Source organism: Suricata suricatta, chromosome 1, assembly GCF_006229205.1.
Source record: "Suricata suricatta isolate VVHF042 chromosome 1, meerkat_22Aug2017_6uvM2_HiC, whole genome shotgun sequence".
NCBI lineage: Eukaryota > Metazoa > Chordata > Mammalia > Carnivora > Herpestidae > Suricata > Suricata suricatta.
The window spans coordinates 2,578,589-2,592,646 of NC_043700.1; the positions used below are offsets into that span (position 1 = coordinate 2,578,589).

At 43.5% G+C, this 14,058-nt stretch overlaps 1 protein-coding gene across 1 annotated transcript in view; it reads right to left on the minus strand.

Moving 5' to 3' along the window:
- The window catches only part of CSMD1 (CUB and Sushi multiple domains 1), a 1,512,254-nt gene that overhangs the window by 254,407 nt on the left and 1,243,789 nt on the right, over nt 1-14,058 (minus strand). The window lies entirely within an intron of this gene.

Below are 14,058 nucleotides of genomic sequence, written 5' to 3' on the forward strand. Positions count from 1 at the left end.
GAGGTTAAACAGAATGGCTATATCCTGGGAGAAAAAGTTTTGAGAGCCACAGATCTGACAAAGGACTAGTATCTAAAATACATAAAGAATGTTCAAGATGAGAAAAATAATCTAATGAACATGGGCATAAGGCATAAGGCAACATTTCACTGAAGAGAATATACAGATGAGGCATAAGCACATGAGAGGACATTTAATCATGAGCTATTAGCGGACTGCACAATCTCTGTGAGCAGAGCTAATATTGTCTACTATTATGTTTACATGTATACACACAGACGACTTCAGACTTGGGGGAGGATTCAGAGCAGCAGAATCCCTTATGCATCGTTGGTGGAAATGTAAAATGGTTCAGCTACTCTGGAAAATCATTTGGCCGCTAAGATCTAAACATTCAATTATCATTCAACCCAGAAATTAGACTTCTGGGCATTTCTCCCAGAGAAATGAAAAGTTATGTTCACACAAAAACCTGTGCGTGAATGTTTATAGCGCTATATTCGTAATAGTCCCAAACTAGAAATAACCCAGATACCCTTCCACGGGTGGATGATTAGACAAGCGGGTATACCCATTCCGTGGAGTATTCAGCAGTATAAAGAAATAACTGTGGATACAGACAATAGCCAGGGCGACTCTACGAAGAACGGGCTGAGTGCAGAGTCCCTATCAAATGCGCCTTGACTCCTTGCATATAACATTCTTGAAATTACGAAGTTACAGCAACGGAGAACAGATGAACAGTTGTGGGTGTAAGATGGAGTGGGCGCAGGGGGGATGGGTGAGTACTCGGGTGCGTCCAGAGGCGCCTTCTTGGTGGCAAACGCTCTGTTTACTGACTCCACCAACGCCACCACCCTAACTGTGATCTGTCCTCTTGCTCAGCAAAGTGTTCCATTCAGGGGAGATGGTGTAAGGGATCCACGGACTCTCTCTGTTTTATGTCTCACAAGTGTGTGTGAATTTATAATTAATACTGAAGAAAAATGTTAATGTAAAAAATTACATAAACATAGTAATGCTCATTTGAATGACAATGAATACAAGCCCGAAGTTATTTTTATACACGTTTCATTTCCAAATACAAAGGGATTAAAAATGTATCTGGACTCAACACAAAAATCACATATCTGTCAATGTTTCTTCATGGCACAAAGCAATACAGGTTTCATGATTGTAAATTCTTGGTATGTCTCAGCAAATTTAAAGATGGACCCTTTATGATGGCATTTTTGCCCATTCCTTGAGGACAACAACACTTCCCGTTGGAATGAACAACACAAACTAAACCAAACTAAACCAAATGGAAAAGTGCTTTCTAGGGAACACAATTCGTATCTACCCACGAGGCTCTATCAGGGCTGTTACTGTGAGCCAGCAGTGAGGAAAACTAAATCAAAGCACAAGGATTCCTCGGACAGACATGTTGGAACCTCTGAGAGCACGGGAGATTGGAGGCCATCGGTTGAAGTACAGGTGTTAAAACAGATGTGTAGACATTATAAGAATACACTAAATACTCCCGATCTCCCACTCAAGAGTTCTGTGTCACAATATTTCAAAAGTGGAAAATTTGTCTTATTATACTTAACAAGTGCTGAATAGGTATGAAAATATGTTAAAAACATATCCATCAAACATAAGTATACATTGAATTCTACAATTAAAAGGACTTAATAGGCATCAGAAATAAATCAATCACTTTGATTTTGCACAGAAAGGAATGTGTATTTCATTGGAGCAAAGCTCAGCCTGAATCCCATAAAAATGTTTTATGCTGATTAAATGAAAATAGAATAATTTAAGAAATGTTACTTCAACTATTAACCAGTGCATTGAATTTCCCATCCCACTAACTTTCAATTTTAATATATGTGTCACTCCCTTCTCTTTTTCCCTTGCTTAATCAAATTTTATAGCTGGATTCTAATTCTCCTATTTGTATTTTATAATACAATGCTTACTTTAAACTAACTTGTTTAAATTAACTTTTTAAATTAGCTCAAAAAGACTCATAATCAATTATTGGATAGAGAATATTACTGGCATAGAATAAATGTCCAATTTAGGCAATATCTAAAATCAGATCAGTTTTCTTTTTCTTGCAAACAAATGCTCCAACATCTACTTGTTAGTTATGAAACTATATTTTTGAGCTTTGGATATCATATAGTTGTAAAACTTAGACCATCTAAAGAAAGTACTTTGAAACTTTTTAATAAAAGCCCTAAAAATATAACAGACTCATAGTGTTAGCAATGATTCAAGAATCACTTGTCCTAATTAAGTACCTAGGGCTGCCGTGTGAAGTGAGCTCACGCCCTCTGAGGAGAGGACTGTGAGTTCTCGGAGAGAATTAGACTAATCAGCACTTTTTCTTCCCTCACGTCAAGTACAGAAACGTATGAGACACCAAGCATGCTGTCCTTTGAAGTTTAGAAATACTTTTCTCTTTAAAGTTATGTTTAAAACCACCGGGGAGGACCTGGGGGCTCAGTTGGTAGGCATCCCTCTCTCCATTTTGGCTCAGGTTGTGATCTCACAGTCGGTGAGGTCGAGTGCCACATTAGGGTCTATGCGGTGTCAGCTCTTTCTCTCTCTCTCAAAATAAATATGCTTAAAACAATTAAAAAATAAAAAAATAAAACCACCTTATACCTAATAGCATAACGTGCCGTACAGTCTTGGCTGTGGTTCGCATCCTCACAACACTGAGGAACCCTTCATTCAGTTAATGAAAGTGATTTTAGGTTCTTTATATCAAAAACAAAAGCAAAATTAAACCCTCAACCCTCACCCTGCAAAGATCCTTTTCAAAACCTCTATTCACACAAGGAATCATGGTTCATCTGGCTCTCAGATTTCTATCAGGTCCGAATGATGACCTGCTGCGTCTGACAGACTGGAGGAGAGGAAATACTTACTGTCAAGCTTTTCACAGAGAGTTTTGCAAATCTGCCTATTATTGATTGATTGCAAAGGCCTGATGAACACTTTCCGTAGGTCCTAGAAACCTCAGCTTCACTGCAAAGCTCTGGCATCATATCATTAGCATGATAAAGGGATACTTATTTTGTTACTACCTTTTCCTATTTTGAAGTCAAATCGACATTCGCTGTCTGCTTTCTTGCCACGTACCAGTCGGTTTGAACTGAGTGGTGAGAGGCAAGGGACCAAAGAGAGGGAAGAGTCTAACTTGAGAACCGCAGACGACATCATTGATCACGTAATACCACCCTCGAGTCTGCTTCTAGAACTGGGAACAGGAGCTTGCAATCCCTTACATTTGGAGAAAAGCACTAAGTCAAGGTGCTTTTATCTTCCTTACCTTTGAGTACAGTCCTCATGAAAAGTGCGTGATGGAAAAAAACAGCATTATGGCCTAATTAAACCTCATTACCATGGAAATTATTGCTAATGAGTTTGACTTCCATGCTGAAGTTGACACCACTGGTGAAGACAGGGCTTAGCCCCCGGCCAGATGTTCTCATATGCACAGAAAACCACGACTGTGTGTTGGCTGTTCTAAAAATCGTGTCTGTGTGTGTGTATGTGTGTGTGTGTGTTTGAGATCATGCAGTTGTCACAGTTCAAATCAGTCTTATTATGCTTAAATTATACATGTGTAATTTATATATGTAAAGATATCATAAAAACTATGTATTTATACAATAAAATCATATATGTACATCTCCCCCCACCCCGCCGTGTGCTTGGTGATAGGATCGCTAGCAACTGGAAAGCCTGTAGCCTTTTCAACAGCGCTAAGTGTTGCCAAGCATGCTACTCTGATTCGCATGGCGCACGGTCTTCCAACGGCCTCAGTGAGCTATTCGGGGAGCTCTACTTTAAGTGGCTTTAAAATGCAGTTTGACACACATCTCCTGGGAGGAATGGGAGCGGCTCTGAAGACTGAATATTAAAGGAGGAATAGTAAAAAAAGTAATTCATTTAGAAAATTCAGTCTCACCAGAACCAAGAACTGAAAAAAAAAAAAAAAAAAAAGGCGGAAAACACGGACATACATACAGGAAAGAAGACAAAAATAAAGGCAAAAAACTGTTATGTGTCGAATGCGAGACAGACAGTAAATGCGATAATTAGTGCAAAATATCTATGACCTCCCAGTACCAGGTGCTCAGGAACAACCAGGAAACTGTAAAAGTACTTTGTGGTGAGTGTTATGAAGGGGAAATGGTAAAAATCACAGAAAGATGGATTCTTAGCTATGGTTTCGGTTCAGAGAATCTCCTAAAAGAGGGTGCATTTCACTTGTAAAATGAAGACAGTGGTTGGGGGTGGAGGGTGAGGTAGTGTCAGCCAAGGGAACAGCCAAGAGAAGGTCTAAAAGCAAGAGAAAAGGGTTTGGTGGAAACAAGGAGTGTAAGACAGAGGCAGACAGAAGCTGGATATTGACTGATTCCAGGTCATGTGACAGAATTTGTCATGTCAATGAAAAACTAGAGTAGTTTTCAAGCAGGTGCTTATGTGATCAGATTTGCTCTCTGCCAAGCTGGCCTTTCTCAAATACAAGTTCAACAGAATAGCGGTCCCATGAATGGTCCTTTGGACTGAGCCCAGTGCTGGTGGAGACCCAGCTGCCGTGGTGGCTTATATGATGAAGGTCCCATCCGGGTCACCTGGACCCTGGCTGTCACGATGTGACCGAGCTGTAAGGTTCTGTTCTGGTGTGAGAAGAGGAAAGAGATGAACCCCAAAGGTGGAAAAGGTCGTCTTACATACGAATTCTATATTGTGATTTGAGCATTTATACCAGAAGTAAGGAATCAGGGAGAGTGAAGGATGAAATTAAGGAAAGAAAGAGGTGAACACACAGGCCAAGCTCCCCTGTGGCAGCTATGGGAATATCCTGAGTTAGGCTGAGCCTTGCTCAGGAGAAGGGGCTGATATTCTGGGTCACCGGAGAGAGGAAACAGAGGGAAGAACAGGATTATACGTCTATTGGAGGGAAGCAGAAGGCAGCCTTCTGATGGCTTTGACTTTGTTGAGGCATGATTTGAAGTCATTAGTACATCAAAGAGAATATGACCAGTTTGATGATTGGAGGAAAGTGGTGGAATTTGGAAATGATAAAGTGACTGGGGACAAGAGCTCGCCGGACAAGTAAGTTACCGTAGCCGAGCCCTGGCCAGGCGATGGCCGACATCTCAGGTGGAGAGGGGGCCAGCTCGTGTGGCTCCTGTCAGGAGCTCCCCCAGGCTGCATGAGAATGAGACGGGACTATGGCACGAAGCTCCTCAGATAAGGGTCCAGCAGAGCAGGAGAGTCTAAGGAAAACATTGCTCTGATAGGGAAGAGGACTCATAAGTTAAAAGGGAGGGGAAGGAGGGAGAAAGTAACAGCCTCGGTGCCCCAGTAAAAGCAAAGGAATGAAGTAAACAGGGGTGGAGAGGGTGGAGATAGATCGATACCAGAGTAGAAGAGAGACAGGCTTCAACTTAACTTTTCAAGAGTTTTCGGTGAAGCATGACCAGTGTGCATCTGAAGAGCTAGGGGAATGCAGTGGAGAAGACCAAAGGGTAGAAGACGGGAGCTGAGAACCAGCGCTGGACGGTCATCCACGGAGGGCATGGGCACGGAGAGGAGCTGTGGGAGCCAGAGGTGGGCGGGACTGCTGATGAAAGACACACGGTGTTTCAGGGGCACGGTAACCCCACACTTTGTCCGATTGCCTTTCTCCTACCATTTTTAATGCCTGGGGCAGTCTCTGCCTTCCACAGCAGCAGATCAGAGACATAATAGGAAAGGGTCAATAAATGGTGACAAAATGGATCCACACATGAGTGAACAAATGAACGGTCAAGTTCATCGCTGTGAAAGTCTTACACCTACGGCACCGCACACATGGGGAGGCCCAGGGTAACCCTTATCACGGGTGGGGTGTGATTAGATGGCTAATCTTGACATTTACCACCACGGTGATTTGCATTTTCCATGCTTTCATTCCTGACTCGACTTACTTTTGAATGACATGTTTTTAAAGACATTGTGATAGTTTGGTCTATTAAATTTGGGAGCATTTCCCTTTCCTTAAATTAAGTTTGCATAAGTCTGCCTAATAGACCACGTGTTTATTCCAAGGTCTTGGGGAAGGGTCAGCACGCCGTGGGTGCCCACAGACATCACTGCCGCCTGAGGTCTGATCAATGAGCTTTGAGCATGGGTAGGATCTATGTTCGCAGAAAGGCAGTTCCAGATGACCTTCCAGATGGTGGTTCTATAGAAGAATGTTGATATCCTCTTTTATATCAAGCATCAAAGAGCCATCCTCAAGAAAAGGGAGCCGTTGTGCACTGTGGGTGGGAATATAAATTGATGCGGCCACCATGGGAAACAACGGAAGTTCCTCAAAGAACTAAAAAAGTAGAATTGCGATACAATCCAGTATTCTCACTATGGGGCACTTATCCAAAGAAAATTAAAATAGGATCTTGAATAAATATCTGCACCCCATGTTCACTGCAGTATTACTCACAAGAGACCACAAAACAGCCCAAGTGTCCCTGAACAGATGAATGGATAGGATGTAATCCCACTTAGATCTGCCTCTGTCTCTCCCTCTCTCTGTATCTATCTATATACCCACATAATGGAACACTATTTAGTTTTAATAAAGAAGGAAATCCTGCCATTTGTGATGATACAGATGATATTGAGGCCATTATGTTAAGTGAGATGGATCAGACAAAGACAAATATTGTGTAACATCACATAGGTGGAATCTAAAAAAGGCACATTCATAGAATCATAGAAAGGTAGTCACAGCAGGCTAGTGAGGGAAATGGGAGGAAATGGGAGGATGTTGGTCAAATGGCACAAACTTCTAGTAACAAAATAAGGGAATTCTAGGCATCTGATGTGTGGTGACCACAGTGAAAAGTACTGTATGATATACATGAGCCTTCCTAAGGGAGAACATCTTACGTGTTCTCACCACTAACAATGGTGATCACACGATGTGACAGAGGTGTTAGAAGAAAGGAAGGTGCTAATCAGTCTGCAAAACGTAGGAAATCGCCAGGCTGTACACCTTAAATGTCTACAACGCTGTATTATATTTCAATAAAACCAGAGGAAACAAGATAAAGTCTCACAAACAGCAAAGGTGTCATTTAACTGTCCTGTTTCTCTCCTTTCCTTTTCTTACCAATCTTGTTGGTATCAGAAAGAAACGAATCACAGCTAAAATGCCGTGCATGGACTACGGGACTCAGAGCCCCAGCCCAGCTGGCATCTCCCGCCCCCTCAGTGCAGTCCACGGGCTCGGAGTCTGCTGGGCATGGCTCATCGAAGCTGAGTACAACTCTTCCTCCTCGAGCTGCTCACAGCCGGTCCCAGGAGAAAAGTTCTGGGCGAGCAGAGAGGGTCAGCGGTCCCAGCCGTACCTGCTGTGTGTTGCCGTCACGGACACCTGGCCCGAGGACCCAGGGCTCCTGGCGGGGTCTCCCCCGCGACAGTGTCCCAGCCCATTCTGTGACTGGCAGCCCCAACGGCCTCTCTCATTACAGACAGTGAATTTTTTTTTTTTTACCTGAAATTGTATGTATTAAATTACCTTTCAGTAAAGCAAATTAGGAAGAGATGTCATGTAGCCGCTAAGTCACGGCCGTTATTTATGAAGAAATCGATCTCACAAAATCAGAGATGCCAGCTTGCTCGGAGCCACTTGCCCTTGGAAGGCAGAGCGGGCGGTAGAGACCACGGAAGGCTCAGCTGAGGCTCACTTAACCCCCAGAGCAAAGGTCAATTTTGTGTGCTGAACTCCGTTTTCTTGCATTTTATGCATGATTAAATGGTAATTAAGCTTTAATGAAAAATGTTAGGCTGATTACAATTAGCGTAATTGCACGAGTCAATGCATGTTCTTGTGTTTTACATGACAGGCCGACTGGCAGGACAGTGGGCCTTTAATGGAGTTTGAGTATTTGGGAGCCTCAACAGCTCATTTCCTAGTGCAGAAAAGCTCCTTTTAGGGGAAGTGTAGTAAATACACATGGGGATGTGGGGTGCAGACCCCCTGTGGCCCAGTCGTGAGACACAGACGTGTGGGGCTGAGGCCAGGCAAGTGCTTTTCCTGACACCCTCAGTAAACAGCTGTCCCTGTCCCAAGGCTATTTGTAGAGCAGGGGGAAAAATGATTGTGATTTAATGAGATGATAAAATTGATCAAATGATAGATTATACTGGGTTCATTTTAAAAATGGGCATTAAGTTTTATAAAATAAAAATGTTCTGCCTGGTTTCTAAATGGTAAAAGAAATTAAGCAATCAAGGACAAATAAAGGTGGGTGACTGGGGGGCTCAGTCGGTCGAGCGTCCAGCTTCCACTCCGGTCATGATCTCACGGTCTGTGGGTTCGAGCCCCGCGTCGGGCTCTGTGCTGACAGCTCAGAGCCTGGAGCCTGCTTCGGATTCTGTGTCTCCCTCTCTCTCTGCCCCTCCCCTACTCGTGCTGTCTCCTTCTGTCTCTCAAAAATAAATAAAAACCATTAAATTAAAAAAATAAAAAAGGATAAAGGTATAATTCATCATAACTAAAATGGTCAACAAAGATGTCTAACTTTTATTGAATCTGTATAATGTGATCTTGACTAGTCAAAACACAGTCTATATTGCCCATTATTCTTCTAATAATAAACACTGAAGATAATTTGTCTTAGCTATCAACATCCAGTAAAAACTAATCCGGGAAGGAAAAAAATGAATCTTTATTATTAAAATTAGTCCTTAAATATTTATGAGTAAGGTCTTGCCTATTAAAAGTTTTGAATGAAGCAAAAGTTAATGCCAAACACAGCATCTGCTGTAGGTGACATGCAGTGTCTGTCATGTAGTTGAAGCCATCCCGATAGTTTCAAGCATACTCAATTAGCAAATCCTTTTTAGCCACTAATTACACATCAGGTTGTAGAACTACAAACATAGTCTGCCTTCCAGGAACTGAGTCCAGTAACAGCAAACAGAATAGTCACAGGTGACACAATAGCACTTTGGCAGAGGTATGGGTGTTGGATTTGGAGACTGTTGAGTCACAAACGACTCATTCCGCTAAAGGAATCTTCAAAGGTGGTGTGGCCACACTTGGGTCCATTAAGCCAGTAAAGAGATAAGGGCGTGTATGTAAGTGTGTAAAGTGAACACACACCCTGTGAGGGCATCCCGAGGGGGGCGTGGTGTCCTGCTGGAGTGCTTCCTTACAAGGGGTTCGACAGGATGGAGGGCAGTGATGGAGGAAGACCTTGAAACTGTGAATTAGGGAAAGTGGGCACAGAGGATGTTACAGCCTTTATGAAGACTCATCTTGGTTCTTGTGCTCAGGGAAGTTAGCAAAGGGGCATGAGCAGGAGAGAGGAAGGCACGGTGACTCAGCCCAATCCCAAAGGACTTAGCCCACGGTGGTAAGTGCACTGGCTGAGGGCACCGGGTGGATTTGGGGTGTTGAATATGGACCCTACTGGATTTGCTGCTGGATCATGTGGGTGTGAGATAAAGAGGTTTCTCAAAAATTGACTTTGGAGGTTTTGCCCTGAGCAACTAGCAGAATGGAGCTGCCATCGGCCATACAGGGAGCCTGCAAGGAGATCAGGTTTGGGAAAGGACTGGCTTACTGCGGTCACGTTTTGGGCCCCACGTTTCCTGCTAGGTATCTCCACATGAAGGGACCACTGGACAGCGGGCAGGGGATGCTCAGGACACAGGGTTTGGAAGGTTGGCTGATAAAACCCGAGGAGCGAATGTTGACAGAGATACACACACGGTACCAGGCTAGAGATATCCAGCCATTAACGTTTGAGGACAGAAAGAGGAAAACCAGCAAAAGGGGCCACAATAGAATTGCTGGTGGGAATGCAAACTGGTGCAGCCCCTCTGGAAAACACTGTGGAGGTTCCTCAAGAAGATAAAGATAGAGCACCGCTAGGACCCAGCAGTTGCACTCCTGGGTATTTATCTAAAGGACACAGGTGTGCTGATCTGAAGGGGCACGTGCAGCCCAATGTTTATAGCAGCGCTATCAACAATAGCCAAAGCATGCGGAGAGCCCCGATGTCCATCGGCGAATGAAAGGATAAAGAAGATGTGGTGTAGATACACAATGGAGGATTACTCAGGGATCACCAAGGATGAAATCTTGCTATTTGTAATTACATGGATGGACCTACAGTGTATTATGCTAAGCAAAATAAGGCAGTCAGAGAAAGACAAATATCCTATGATCTCACTCTTAAGTGGAATTTAAGATACAAAACAGATGAACATAAGGAAAGGGAAGCAAAAATAAGATAAAAACAAAGAGGGAGACAAACCATAAGAGATTCTTAAATACAGAGAACAAATTGAGGGTTGCTGGCAGGGTGCTGGGTGGGGGCTGGGCTAATTGGGCGATGGGCATTAAGGAGGGCACTTGTTGGAATGACCACTAGATGTTATAGGTAAGTGATGAATCACTAAATTCTACTCCTGAAATCATTATTATACTATCTTTTACCTAACTGGGATTTAAATTTAAAAAACAGAGTAAATATACACATAAAATTAAAGAACAGTACAATGGTAAAACAAAAACAAAAACAGAAACAACAAAAGAGACCACAAGAGAGTGGCCAGTGGAATAAAGAAGACTAAGAAAGAAAGACGGGAAGTAGTTGAAGAGGTGTTTTGAGAACAGAGATATCGTCAAAATTGAAAAACTCCAACTTAGTACAGTTACATGTGTTGAGATGCACAGTGACATTGATGTCACGTTCCTACACTTTAAACTTACTTAACACCTGATGACTTACGTACCAATGAAAACCAATGCCCAAGTAAGTTTTTTCCCTCCAAGAACTCAGTGACCCTGTAATTCTTAGCTCACATCCTACTGGCCACTACCAACTTAACACGGCTTATCAAGACACCTCTTAGTACTATTGAATCAATGGCACTTGGCCTGGCAACAGTGCTTACACTTGGCATCAATTACATGAGGAAAACATGTTTTTTCAGTTCTATCATTTAACATTTTATTTTGAAATCGCGGTGTGCTGCTAATACTTCAGATTTTAACATTAGCTTACTTATGAACGGTGAAACAATCTAACTTATACACGAAGTCTCAAGATCATAGATAAAAATTTATGGACGTTTCCTCCTCACTTACAGAAGAGGAACACCCCCTCTGGGGCTGGAGGGATGGGCTCTTTTGCACATTTTGAGGAAATTCCAGCCTTTGGTTTAGAAAGACTCCAGCTTAAGTTTGTTTTGTCAGTGGAGCCTCTGTTGAGGAAAGGCAGGCCCCAGCACTGCAGAGACAGAGAGTGGCACATCGGTCATGGGTGAGGGTGGGTTGACCACATGTCCCAGGTGCTGGTGGTGACACATTCCTGGAACGTGGGAGTGTCAGTTTTATTATCTGACCGAAGGGTTTTAGGAAACTTCTTTGCTGAGGCCGAACAGGCCCTGGGCAAGTTCTGCTTCTCACATCTAGGGTAACCAGGTCTAAGAGGCAACTTTTCATCAAGTTCTCAGAGACACAGAGACTCGTGTCCTGGTGTTTTGTTCCCACCGGTGTCCCAGGAATGGCAGACTCTGCTGGGAAGTTCACAGAGCATCTAGGCTCTGTTCTAGCCCGTGGTCCACAGACAGAGCCCACATGAGATGAATCTGTGTGGCCACCGAGGGCAAGACCAGCCCCCACAGCGAGCAGAACCACATGGGAGGCAAGCGTGAGGGTAAGACCAAGGGCAGAGAGGGATTGGTCTTTCCTACTCCCCTCACAGAAAGTATCCTGACTTCCCACCCACCACAGAAGGGGAGGGGGCTTTGTAAAGTAGATGGACTTCTCATCTACCTTAATGCATGGGAGCTTGGACTGGATATAATCTCCTTTAGAACAATGAGAAATGGAATTTGTTTTAGTAACTGATAGAGTGGAACACGCCCTTGACCATTTCATACACTTCGCTTATAGAACTGTAAACCTATTTCCAATTAAATAAGGATCCAACCCAAAACCTATCTCACACTTCCCAGAGGATTATTTGAGAGGGTTTCCTTAAACAGTTAATCCCAGGCAGAGGTGTGGTTACTGGGAATTTGTCGTAAGAATCTGGAGAAGAACGTGGATGGGCATAGCCTCCTGAGAAGGGCAGCGAGCTTCGGTTGAGGGATGTAGCCAGGCCCAGGGAACCTGACGCAAAGGGACCAGGGTGCATCAGACCCCTGGCCACACTCTATGGTCTGTCTCTCTTTTCCTCCAGAGCTCCCCACTGGATGGATCCAAACAGGAGAGAAGGCCCAGTGCATGCATGTCCCCTCTATGTCAGAGAGGAGCCCAAGCAATGGCAGAGAATAATCTAAAAAGGCGAAGAGAGAATGTTGAACACAGGATATTGGGTTAAGTGCAAATGTCCTTAGGCACTGGCATAATATCTTCAATTCACAAATAAGCAATAAAGGAGATAGAGGGTCAGTCACAAATCTTTAGAGGTAAAGAGAGAAACTCAAGTTTCCTTAATCAGAGTCCAGGAAGATTTTTCTAAATTATGACAAGAAAAGTTTTATCTCTTTTTTTTTTCCTTCTTATAAGTTTTAAAGACAAGCTCGCAGAAACCCATTCCTAAAAGAACCTCAGAGTCAACAGTATTTTTGCCCCAACATGGCATTTCTCAAAGATTACCAGACTTAGGGACTTGTTAGCTGGGAATGGGGGAGGAGGGAAAGTTCATGTGCAAGGGTCTGGTCAAACCACATGAAATCGCCAATAGTCACGCATTTGTAGGCATAGAATTGACAATTTTACATGGAACCCTGAATTTACAAAAAATAAGCAAGTTTCATTTCTGTAGGAACCTTAGTGGATGTGTTCATGTTGACCACTTCCTAAACATCAACATATGAATTTATAAGGAGAATCAAAATGTCTATGACTCACAAATAAAACAAAGGGCCTTTTTAAAAAAATACCAAAGCAGGAAGCTGTCTTTTGAAATGAAGGAATCATGAATGAACCTAAGAAAATAAGTGGTTTCTGGGTTCTGCAAGAACTTTAAAAGGGGAAGGTTTTTGAAAGGCTAGGAATGAAACTAAACATATTCTTACATGCGGTCCAGTAATCACGCTCCCTGGTATTTGCCCAAATGAATTAAAACCCTGTGTTCCCACAAAACCTGCACAAGGACGTATTCAGCAGCCTTATCCACGATCGCCAAACCCCGTAAATAAGCAGGAGGCCTTCAGCAGGTGAAGGGTGAATACACTCTGGTCCACTGGACAATGAACTATTTCCCATCGCTAGAAAGAAATGAGTTGTCCATCACAGAGAGGAGGTGCAAAGACATGGAGAAGCCTTCAACATGCAGCACCAAGGGTACGAAACGTATCTGAAAAATCTACAGACTGAGCCTGGAATCACCAGGTGGCCCCAGCTCTATGGCTTCCTGGGAAAGTCAGAACCAGGGAGACGGTAGATGTGTGGCTGCCAGTGGTGGAGGGCACCGGGGAGGGGTGGTCAGTGGGAACACAGATCTGCAGGGCCGCAGATGATGGTGTGACACGCTAATGACGGATGGGTGTCATCACCCGTTTGTGCACACCTGAGGAATGCACAGCACCAACCATGACCCCAGTATGAGCGTGGCCTCTGGTGACAACGGCATCACCATGGTTCATCACTGTGGCAAGTGCGCTATCTGGGAGGCGCTGACAATGGGGGCGGCCGGGCACGTGGGGGCCGGGGTGTGGGAAACATCTGTACTTTCCTCTCAAAGTTGCTGTGAACCTAAAGTTGCTCTAAAACGTTATCTATTAAGAAAAATTAGGAAAGTATACAATGGGTAGGAGAGAAAGACAAACACCTCATAGCGTTGCCCACATTTTTGTTTTGCCAGAGACACATCCACTATCTGCTCACCACCGTTTCTGAAGATGGAGAGCAAAAATACGAAAATAATGGACACTCCCCCCCCCAAGTTACATTAGCGGTACGAACTTACCTCTGATGTTTTTACCATAGGCCAGTGAAAAATCCAGCACATGTTTGCAAAGTATTGCAAATTA